The 12,605-nt window shown below is 39.1% G+C and overlaps 2 pseudogenes; one reads left to right on the top strand and one right to left on the bottom strand.

Annotated features, from left to right (window-relative positions):
- The first annotated feature begins 987 nt into the window (after positions 1 to 987).
- LOC101444759 (RAD9, HUS1, RAD1-interacting nuclear orphan protein 1 pseudogene) lies at positions 988 to 5,572 on the top strand (annotated as a pseudogene).
- A 4,400-nt stretch (positions 5,573 to 9,972) lies between these two features.
- Positions 9,973 to 12,605, bottom strand: part of LOC101444299 (solute carrier family 2, facilitated glucose transporter member 2-like) — a 64,744-nt pseudogene continuing 62,111 nt past the window's right edge.

Below are 12,605 nucleotides of genomic sequence, written 5' to 3' on the forward strand. Positions count from 1 at the left end.
GGGAGGTGGGGGGCATAGGGGAACCTCTTATATCTTTTAGTGCAACATTTTTTTTTGTGATGTATATGTCTTCAAAAAATACAATTTACAAAAATGATGGGAGGGAGGGAGTAGGATATATGGGAATCTCTTATGTTTTTTATGTTTTTTTAAAATGTTTTTTTAATGTAACATTCTTTGTGATCTATTAACTTTAATGAAAAAGGTGTAAAAACAAAACAAATCAAAACAAAAAATCAAAGTACTTGCTTGAGCAGTTAGGCAAAAAAAAAAAAAAAAAAAAGATATAAAAGACATCCAAACTGGAAATGAAGAAGTACATAGGAAGCCCTGAGACATCTACAACAAAACTTCTAGAGCTTATGAATGATTTCAGTAAAGTCACACGTTATAGGTTCAATGTGCAAAAATCGTAGCATTTCTGTACACCAATAATGAGCAATCTGAGGAGGAAATCAAGAAAAAAATTCCTTTTACAATAGCAACTGAAAGAATCAATACCTAGGAATAAATTCAGCTTAAGATGTAAATGACATGTACTTAGAAAATTACACAACACTGTTAAAGGAAATCAATGAAGACCAAAATAAATGGAAGAATATTCCCTGGTCATGGATGGGAAGACTAAACATCATTAAGATGTCTATCCTACCCAAACCAATTTACAGATTTAACGCAATCCCAATAAAAATTACCACAGCATTTTTTACTGAATTAGAAAAGGTAACTATGAAATTTATTTCGAAGGGCAAAGGGCCCTGAATAGCCAAAGACATGTTGAAAAAGAAAAATGAAATTGGAGGAATCACACTTCCTAACTTTAAAACATACTACAGGGATGTGTTGGTGGCCTGAGAGGAGCCGCAGCCGGGAGCAGCCGGGTGGCTTTTGTTTCTTCTGCAGGCATGGTTTGGAATTGGAACCTATACCTCCACCTGACTGCAACTAGCATCATGTGGTTGCTAACTGCTCTTCATTCATCTACTGATGCTGTCTAGGAAAAAACGCCACCAACTATCCCAGCAAGCCCCGTTGCTATTCCAGCAACAACCACTTGAGGGCGCAAACACAGCTGTGGATCTCCACAGCTGCTCATCACCCATACCAGACAGGTGTCCAGCGCTGCCTTCAGCTCACAATAGGTTGGCTGGAAGGGAAGGCAAAGCAGAAATAAAGGTAGAGACGCAAGAGGGGAGACAAACCTGGGACCAGGGGACTCACAGCTTCTGGAATGGAGAGCCTCAACCCTAGTTTTCCTATCGCATTTATTGGGAAACTATCAGGGAGCTGTTTACTATCTGAACTGAACAACTGCAACATCTAATAACTGCTACATTTAACAGGTGTAACATTTACAATAACAAACAGGTAAGCCAATTTCCCACAACATTTCCCCCTTTTTGTTTTTACAAAGACTACGCAAATGACGTTTTACTGATTAATAAAGCTTTAACAACAAGAAGACTTCCAACTAGCAGAAAAGACTTTGATTTCTCATGGGCTTAAAATTTCCATCCAACAAGGCTATAATAGGCCAGTACTCGATATTAGTGCTGGCCACATCCAATTCACAGGCTAAGTCATTACAAACTCTATTAATATGAGAAAACATTGCATTTATCAATTATAGCAGAGAATATACTTTTGTCTTACCCAACTAAACAACATTTAAGAATTTGATAGAGTAGCCGGGACCTTACATCTTGTCCCAATTGTTTACCTATTTCAGGCCCTTAATATCCACAGGTTTCTTCTATGCAGCAGGATTCATTGCCATCAGGCCAGGGCAGAAAGCCTTAAAGAACTGTTAAAAGTCCATTGTTGACCCTTTCACACAGTTTTTGCACTTTTTGTATTCATTCAGGTTTGTTTTACTTTTACAAAACACATTATCTCACTGAATGCTACCACAATACATTTACAACTTGCTATATGCATATTAGTTCTGTTCCGCATATCTCCATATTAACCATTTTATTTTAGGACAAAATATACCTTATTAAATTTCAGTTAGCATTCCCACAAACTTTTTACCTTTTTCAATATTTGCTTAACTTTTACATCTTTCATTTTATCCTATGAAGAAAAATAAATTATTCATCTCAATTTAAGAATTATTTTTTTATGAAGAGACTTATAATAATTCTATTAATCAACTATATACATATTCTATTATACAACTGTAGAGATCTCATTAACATTTCAAACTTAGGTAATAATATAAGTGCTTATTTAATTTTTTGGCCATTTGAATAGAGCTCTTTCAGAAGTTTTTATTTATTTATACCATCCAGAGGTATTAAAATATACATTGACATTGAACAAACAGACAAACACAAAAACAATTACAACACACCAACAGAAACAAAGTTTACAATTTGACTCATAATTCTTACTTTTCTGGTATAGCTTTTCTTTTTTTTAAGCTCTCCATCATTTCACATCTTAGATTTTACTGCTTTTAGGATTTCTTCTGGAATCATGTTGCCTGTAACATGCAAGCTTGTTCTTGGAAACACTTATTAGTAATCAGCAACCAGTTAGGATAACTTAGGCAGCATAAATGCACTTAAGGTCTTATTTAGCAGTTTAGACAGACAGTTAACACACATTTTTTGGATTACTACTCTTTAAGACTACACTAAGACTGGAAGTTCAGGAGTAAGCTATTGATTCAAAACTGAAAATTCCCTTCAACACCTTGATAAAAATTTTGTACTAATTTTATTAATTTGGTTAAATAGGCCTCATCAGAATTAGCATAAAAACAAAACAATCTCTCCTTGATAGTCACAATCAATTACTCCTGTATGCACTCTAACTCCCTGTGATGTAATACTGCTTCTCTCGAGAATTCCAATCATGCCAATTGGTAAAGGTCCCTTTATTCCCATTTTTACATGGATGGGGGTGTCTCTTGGAAGCAGAATAACAGGTTCTGCCATAGGAATATCTACAGCTGCACTTCTGTTGTGGCAGGGTATAAATCCAGGGCATTGCAGAGAATTGGAGAGTGCCGGGATTGCTCTGCTGAACCAGGAAAGCCCCCTGTTTGAGCAGGCTGAGAGCGGGCCAATTGGAAGTTTCCCGACAAGGGGGTGCCATTCTTGTGATAATTAGAACGACATAGGCTAGAACAATGATTTCCTTTACCACAGCATAGACACAGCTCAGGTCGTTTCAGAGCACAAATATTTTGTCCAAGCGGCATTGTTTTTCCCTCAGACTTTTTCCGACAATCTTTTCTCATGTGACCAATTTTCCCACAGTTAAAACATTTTCCAGAGAGCCTCTTACTGATTTTCATCCCTGCCACAGCCTGAGCCATCATTGTAGCGCAGTGGTCCTCCGTCCCTACATTCTGGCACAATTTAATATATCCAGTCAAATCCACTTTACCTTTCGTAATCCCAGTAGCTTTCTGACAATCCTGATAGGCATTTTTGTAAGCAATTAGCTGCAAAGTAGTATCAGCAACTTCTAAATTATTGACCTGTTTTTTGATAGCCTCTTGTAACTGAGTGATAAAGTCAGGGCAAGGTTTTTTAGGTCCTTCTAATATTTTTTGAAATGACACCAGAGGCTGGCCTTTAAACTCAGTTTTTTCCCAGGCCCTTAAGCAATAGCAACGAACCTGTGTGATGGCTTGATCATCCATTGTTAATTGCTGTTCTACTCTGGCCCAATTCTCCCCCCTTTCCCCACTCAACTAACTGATCCAAGGAGATGGGGATATTATGGGCTCTTATGAGCAGCCTGAGTCTCTGTATGATCAGTTCACCAGGTTTTGAATTGTAAAAACTCTCCAGACCCTAGGGTGATGCATGCCAATGCAGACCAGTCAGCGGGAATCAGCCTAGAGCCTTCAGTAAGACCTTGCACTGCACCATAGGTAAAAGGAGAACTTGGACCATATTGTTGCATTGCTGCTTTTAACTCTTTCAAAATGAGGAGGGTTCATGAATGAACTCGTAAACTCCATTCAGGTTTTGAGGATCAACTCCAGGAGCTACTCTTTCTCGTATGGTAACCAGAAAGGCCATTCGAAGCGCCTCCAAGTCACTCTCCCTTCTAGCCTGTAATATGCCCTCTTGTAAAGCTGACAACTTTGGCTGAGCATCTCTGGGTATAGGAGGGGGAGTGGGTGTTGGTGTCAGTGGGGAGGAAAATGACTTTCTAGAGTCAGTTAATGAAGGAGCTGAAGGCAAAACAACTTCAGATTTAATATCATCAAAAAATTCAGTACGAGAAACTTCCTCACATTCTCTATTTTCATTTTTCTCTTCATCATCTTCTGTTTGTAAGGGTTCTAAAATAGATTTAACAATAGTCAAAGTGGTTTCTATAATCTGTAGGAGTTCTAAAATACGAAGCTCACTGGCCTTGGCTCCTCCTGTTTTAAGGAACTCTTTTACGAGACAGACATATGGGCGATATTTTGTTGAACTGTCTCCATTTCCCATCGTAACCCTGCTAAAATACCTGAGTGTCCTTACTCGCCGAGGACTTGTAAGGCCTTCTAAACCACTCGGGGCTCTGCACTATAAGAACACCTTTAGTTTCCCTTGAAGCGATTCTTCTTCCCCTCGAGCCCCACATTGGGCGTCACTTGCTGCAATCAGCTCACAGTAGGTTGGCTCGAAGAGAAGGCAATGCAGAACTTTATGAAATAAAAGAATAGAGAGAGACACACACAAGAGAGGAGATAAAGGTGGGACCAGGGGGCTTCCAGCTTCTGGAACTGAGAGCCTCAACCCTAGTTTTCCCATAGCATTTATTGGGAAACTACCAAGCAGCTGCTTGCTATCTGAACTGCAACATCATTTACAATAGCAGGGAACAACTGCAACATCTAACAACTGCTACATTTAACAGGTGTAACATTTACAATAACAAACAGGTAAGCCAGTTTCCCACAACAACCCAGCAAGCCTGTAGACCACAGTACCATCGCTTCCTGGGTATTGCCTCAATTTGACATGACAGCAAAAAGCTGGGTGACCAGTCAACCAGAAATGTCACTGCTGAGACCAGGAAAGACATTCAAGTAGAAAATCTGCCACCTCCAATTTTCCCCTCTAACCTTTGAGAGTTCACACTCTTCTTCCAGTTCAGTGGCACTGGGGATCCCCTTAATCAAATGTCTTTTCCAATTGATTGGAAAAGGACATTTCTGGAAGGCCACTAGGTCCAATGCTCAGCTCAGACCCCAAAGCAATGGGGGAACTGTCAATGCATGTAGTTCAAAGCCTAGCTTATGTTTTCAATTCCACCTGATATCCAGACTCCAGAGTTATCTTCTATGAAAGAAGAAACCATTCACCCTGACCAGAGGAAAAAGCCTTCCACACTACTACTCCCTTCACACTAGTACTCCCATGAGTGCAGGGCCTGGACCAGCTCTGGTTAAAGACACTCCTGAAGAGAAGTAGGGCATAAAGGTCACCTGGAGGAGATGGATGCACTTGTTTCCTACCTCAGGGAAAGAGGGAAGCTGAGCAGAAGCCAGTTCCTTGTGAAGAGCTGGCTTGATTTCTCAGACATCAACTCAAGAAATTGCTACTTTTCATAGAGTTGCTAAAGTTACTTTTCTGGCTCAAAAGAGAGTACATCAAAAGAAAATGGAAATAACACCAAATAAAGAAGATATTTTAACCAGAGCCCTGGAACCACAAAGGAATTAAATTCTCTGATTTGCTTTTTGAAATACCTTGAGTCATAAACAGTTGGGTTTAGTATTATAAACAGTTCACTTCATATTAATTATTTAAAATTTAAAAATTTAGCTTTAAAATCTATGTAAATAACTGGTTGCAGAAAGTTAGGGAGAAAAAGCATTCTACAAACCTACAGTGGTAAAAACTGCATGGGATTGGCACAAGGATAGATATACTGACCAATGAAACCGAATTGAGAGTTCTGATATGGATCCTTGCATATACAGTCAACTGATATTTGACAAGGCCACCTAACCCACTCAACTGGGAGAGAATGGCCTCTTCAACAAAGGGTACTTGGAGAACTGGATATCCATACTCAAAAGAATGAGAATTAACTCAAGATGGATCAAAGATCTAAGTATAAGAGGCAAGACCATAAAGACCTTGGACGATAATGTAGAGAAGCATGTACAGGATCTTGTATTAGGAAATGTTCTCATGAACTTATAACCAAAGCAAGATCAACAAAAGAAAAAATAGATAAATGGGACCTCCCCAAAATTAGAAACTTTTGCACCTCAAAAGAGTTTGTCAAGAAAGTGAAAAGGCAGCTTACTCAATGGGAGAAAATATTTGGGAACCATCTATCTGATAGGAGCCAAATATCCAAAATACATAAAGAAATCCTAGATCTCAAAAATAAAAAGACAAACAACCCATTTAAAAAATGGGCAAGTAGTTTTGAATAGACACTTCTCCAAAGAAGAAATACAATGGCTAAAAAGCACATGAAATTATGCTGAACATCACAAGCTATTAGGGAAATGCAAATCAAAACTACAATGAGATATCCTCTTATACCCATTAGACTTATGGTTATTAAAAATACAGAGGACTACAAGTGTTGGAGAGAATGTGGAGGAATGGAAACCATTATCTACTGCTGGTGGTAATGTACAATGGTGCAGCCATTGTGGAGGACAGTTTGGTTTTTACTCAGGAAGCTAACTATAGAACTGCCATATGATCCAGCAATCCCACTGCTGGGTATATACCCAGAAGAATTGAAAGCACGGACACGAAGATATATGCACAAACAATGTTCATAGTGACATTATTCACTATTGTCAAAAGTTGGAAACAACCCAAATGTTCATTAATAGACGAATGGATAAGCAAATTGTGGTATATACATCAATGGAATATTGCTCGACTGTAAGAAGGAATGTGGTATTAACACATGGGATAACATGGATGAATCTTGAAGACTTTATGTTGAGTGAAGCAAGCCAGGCACTAGAGGACAAATATTATATGACCTCACTGATATGAATTAAGGAAATTGAGGAGATTCACAGAGCTAGAGTCTGGAAGATAGGTTACAGGAGACAGAAAGGGAGAAGAGGGTTGTGAACCTATGTCTGTATGGGTAAAATCTGATAAGGTAGAAGGGTATAATTGTGCAGTAGATGGGCATGCTGGTAATGCAGTGATGCTGTTGGGTTGGGTTGTGCTGGTCTGTGAGGGGGGTAGTGTGGGAAAGGTGGGTTGGACAGTTGATGGAACCAGGGGAGGGTTGAGGGAAGGAGGAGGTGAACTCTAGGGATTTCTGGGTTTGTGTTTGAAACTACAATGTTGGGAATGTTCTTTTGGCAAACATGGCAGGGGAGGATTACTGGTTTAGGGTGTTGGATGTGAGGGGGCATGTGGGAGGGGGAGCACGTGGGGCAGGCATCTATGGAGTGTGTGAATGTTCATCTTGTCATAGTTTGTTGTATCAGTGGGTGACGACCCACATAAAGAGCAGGTAGGTGTTGAATTCCCATCTGGGGGAGTTCTGCTATGTTCTCAAATAGAGGGGTGGGAGTGTCTCAAGAGCATAGGCAGTGTCTAAGAGGAGAGGGCAGGCCAATATGTCAAGCCCTAAATGTTGTTGCAAGTAACTATGAATCTTGTTCTTCAAGGAGTGGAGCTTGGCAGTTGCCATGGGTCCTGAGGGGAGAGGGAGGGAGGAAGAGAATAGATGAGACATGGGGCATTTTTTGGGTGATGAAAATGTTCTACCTGATCTTGCAATGATGGGTACAGGCCATGTTAAATTTCATCAAAATTTATGAAAGTATATGGTCCAAAATATAAATCATATTGAAAATCATTGACTATGGTTAGTAGCAATGTACAAATATTTGTACATCAACTGTAATAAATATACCATCCACATCCAAAATGTTATTAACAGGGGAAAGAGGGAAAGGGGAAAAGTGAGAGGATGTTGGGTATATGGGAATCCCCTATGTTCTGCATGAGACTTGTCTCTAACCTGTAGCTTCTTTGAATCTTTGAGTCAAAATGGAAAAAATAAGACACTGTGGAAATTATGGAAGAAAATGTCACTGTACACACAAAACAACAGGTCTTATAGTGATGAAAGACAACATAAAATTTTTAAAATTTTATATTTTTTATTTTTATTTCAATTAAAAATTTTGTATTTTATATGTTATTTTAAAAACTATCATTATTTCATTTTCTTATTAATTGTATTTGGTTATTTGGTTGGCTTCATTTTCAAAGTAGTTCTGGATTCCAGAAGGGTTACAACTGTGGCAGGGGAGGATTATTGGTGTGAGATGTCAGTGAAGGTGGATGAATGAGTAAAGGTTCACTTGGGGCATACTTCTAAGCATGTGAATGTGTTCAAATATTCATGGGGCATTGTCATGGTGTGTGGAGATTCACACAATAACCAAAAGAATATTGAATTCCCATTCTGGGGAACTCTGTCACATTCTCTAATGGTATGGCAAGAATCCCGTGAGCACAGGGGCAGTGACTATTGAAGGGGGATGGACCATTGATGAGCCCTTTATATTGATAACTACACTTATGGACATTTACTTTCAAAATTGAAAGTTAGCCTAGTGGTATAGGGTACCTAAGAGTTACCTCCTGAGACCCTCTTTTTTTGTTCAAATGTGGCTTCTCTCTAAGCCGAACTCAATATATAAATGCATTACCTTCCCCTCAGTGTGGAGCATGACTCCTGGGATAAGCCTCCCTGGCACCAAGGGATTACCACCAAGCACCAACGAGCAATGCAGCTGAGAACAGACCTTGATGAAAAGGGGCAAAATGTAAAGACAAATGAGTTTATATGACTGAGAGACTTCAAAGTGAATCAGGAGGTTATTCCAGAGGTTACACCTACACGTATCTCAGCAGGATCTCATTGAATGCCAAAATAAATATTGCCTCAAATAGCAGACTCTTGAGGACTCTGGAGACATCTAGAAACTACAGGAATGGAAGACAGCTCAGGAGTTTGGTGCCCTACCAGTGAGCCCTACTTTGTAATTTATGCCCCCAGTGTGACAGAGTTGAACTCAGTTGTATTTGCCTACACGTGGCTCTTCTGCCCCTTCTTTTTGGACCTGTAATTAGTACTAGAGTTGATAGGTGTACGTACTTAAATCTTTGACCTGTCCATGTGCCAGTTGGGCCCTGACTCTCCATGGACTTACCATACTTACTCTTCAGTTCATTGGACTCACCCAGGAAAATTAACAAAGAGATGATAATGGATGACCATCCCAAGGAACAGAGACATTCTGCAACTGCAAGCAAGAGAGTCCCATCCATCTGCTCCATAGGATCTAAGCCCCCTCTCAGTTAGAGTTGGAGTAGGCATCACCATGCCAGAATCCTCAGGATTGGGGAATGAATGATGGACTACAGTAGATGTACACTTATTCTACCATAGACTTACTGTGACTCTAGCAATGGAAGAACTTTTATCATTGATGTGGAGTCAGTGGCCACTGGAGGTTCTGAGGGAAGGGAGAGGGAAAAATAGGTGTAATATGGGGGCATTTTCAGGATTTGGGAATTGTCCTGAATGATATTGGAATGACAGATACAGGCCATTATATATCTTGTCATAACTTAGAAAATAGTGTGAGAGAGAGTGTAATCTACAGTATAAACTATAATCCATATTTAGTGGCAATACTCCAAATTGTGTTAGTCAATTTAACAAATGTACCACATTATGAAGGATGCTGTTAATGTGGGAAAATATGGGAGGGGTAGGGAGTGGGTCATATGGGAATCCCCTATATTTTTTATGTAACATTTATGTAATCTAAGTATCTTTTTTTTTTTTAATTTAGAAAAGAACAAGAAAAGAAAAATATATTAAAAAATAAAAAGGTAAAATACTTCAAGGTGTGAAAATAAAATTTTCAAGGAATCATTATTTTAAAAACACACAGTTTCGTTCCTATTTCTGTTCATGTCAAGAAGCAGGGAGTCTTTACACAGTCTCTGCATCTCCAAGGAATTCCATTTCTCCCTCAGATATTGGTTCCTGAGATGAGCCCCTATTCTTTTGGAATTCTGCCACAATTCCTTTGAAGCACTTTCCTTTGGTTTGTGGAACTTTAAAGAATGTGAAAAAGAGAGTAAAGAACAAGGCCACTACAACAAAGAGTGAAACTACATGAAGTCCATCAAAGTCCTGGACAGAGAAAAAACAGAGAGGTCCAATTAGCAGCTGTTTAACCCTATCTTTGTTCAGTAAATTTGCACAATATAAGGTGGCTTACTGCAATGTATGGCAAAAACAGGGCGACAATGAAATTGGAGGTCCAGTTACTGAATGCAGCTATTGCTAAAGCAGTAAGGTGTGGTCCTTGATGGAAAAACTCGGCCACCATGAACCAGGGATGGGGCCTGGCCCAATTTCAAAGAAACCGACAAAGAGGAAGATCGTTGTCATGCTTACATAAATCACCCAAGCAAACTTAGCCTGAGGAAAAATAAAATAAATTTGGAACTTGGATAATTAGCTGGGTCTTCCTTTAGCTGAGTTGCCTCCCACTGAATTTAGAGGTGACACAGCTTTCTTCCTGATGTGTTTACGTTCAATCGAGTACAGTTATTCTAGTCTGAGTCAGGCTTACGTCTTTTGAGCACCATTGGGGCAAAAGCCCTGAATGGAAACTTTATATGATGCTTACCCATTTTCCTGTGAAAAAGGTGAGGCAAGAGTCCACTGGCCTTTGCTCTTACCCATACCAGGTTTCTCGGCTGGATGCATGACCATCCTGTGAAATAGTAGAGGAAGGCGCTTGGCTCAGGAGAGGTTCAGATCCTTGCCTGACGTGAGGCAGGCAGCCACGTGGCAGACCTGGGATTAGAACATGATTGGGGCTGACCCCAGAGTTGGGCTCTCACCATGCTGTACACTGCCTCTCTGGGCAACAAGCACAATTTACATGCTGATGTCCAGTCTTCAAACCTAAGAAACTAGTTGTCCCCTTTTCTTTACATAGCTCCTTTATGTGATATGCCAGTCCCCTGGCCTCATTTTCTAAGTCAATTTCAAATACTTTTGACATACAGAGTACTTTAACCTTGAATACAGAGGTGCTATCATATGGTCACCAAAAAGCTCCATGTGAATACCAAGCTTACCAGTAGCACAAGTCCAGTGACATGAAGACAGCACAGAAAAACATCCCATATATTCCAATTAGAAACAGAGAATGTCTCCCTGCCTTCTCCACAAGGTATACCTAGGACATTGTCTTAGTTTTATAGGTCACCAAATATTTACCTTGGACTTAAATAGTTCTTTTCTTCCAAAGTACCTGGAAGGTAGCAATTCTATTGTTCCATTTCACAGATATAGAATTATAAGTGTCAGTGGCTCTTGCCCAGAGCTGGTCTCAGTAAACAGGTAATCAATATATACCTGCTTAACAGAGTAGCACTGGGTAGATTACGCCTTTCTAGAGATAGAACCATAGCTCTACTGCCACTTTAGGATTATCACCTGGGCTACAAAGTTTAGATGCTATACATCCTGAATCACTCCTAATAGATTTCCTGCATATTTAAAAGGTGAAGGTTCAGCATAAAAATGTCCTAAATTTTTCTGCTGATAATTATCCTGTTAACATTAACTACAGAAACCTGAAACAGGACAAACAATTAGGTATTAACTATTTTCACCCAATATTATGACTGCTAATAAAGTCATCTCATGACCATTCACTTGACAGCATGCTTAATTTAATCATATTACCATAATCCTCAAGTCTGTGTTTTTCTGGTGTGGGTAAACATATCTGATGTTAGATATGAACTAATTCATTTGAAAAGATAGTCTTTAGCAAAGGGTTAAAGTCTTTTTTATCCTATTTCAGCAGAAATATCATTGATTTCCCTGAGAATTATTAGGATAAAAAACATGGGAATCATAGAAGGAGAGGAATCTAGGTTGAAGAGCCAATATTGTTAGATAAGTCAAGCTGCAGGCTGATTCCCAGGGGCTTAAGTACACAATGAAGGAGGACTTTTACATTAATGGTTAAAATTTTCAATTAGGTCAGACCAGACTTTGTTGATAGACCTTTTGCCGACTCAAGGCTGGTGAGTTACAAAAAGGACTACCTGTTACAATTTCTCACCTTGCTGAGTAAATTGAGTAGATGCAACAGTCTATTGCTGTTAGTATAGTGAGCTTGGGCTCTGATAATATCTGAGAAACAATTCTTTTCACCTACAGTGAAAGCCCCTTTCATCTCAGAGGTATATTCATACTTTAGATAGCATGAGAAAGAAATGGGAAAAACAAACTATTAAAATTTCTCTGTACAGTGTAACTTTCAATGTTGACCCAATGACTTTGTTTCAAACTGACAAGAAAAAGAAGCATTTTCAGGATCAAGGGCTTTTACTATATGTTTCTTCAGTTTCTGAAAAATCATCTGCTATTCATTGGGAAGATTTTTATTTCCCTAATAAACTCCAAAACTACATGCCTTGAAAATTAAGTTGGACTCTTTCCTTGAAGTAGCCTAGATGAATACTATAGAGTTGGTGTGAGATTTCTTGCTTTTTAGTAGTTAGAAGTGTTTGCCCAACTATAACCCTGTTTTC

The sequence above is a fragment of the Dasypus novemcinctus genome, chromosome 4, assembly GCF_030445035.2.
Source record: "Dasypus novemcinctus isolate mDasNov1 chromosome 4, mDasNov1.1.hap2, whole genome shotgun sequence".
NCBI lineage: Eukaryota > Metazoa > Chordata > Mammalia > Cingulata > Dasypodidae > Dasypus > Dasypus novemcinctus.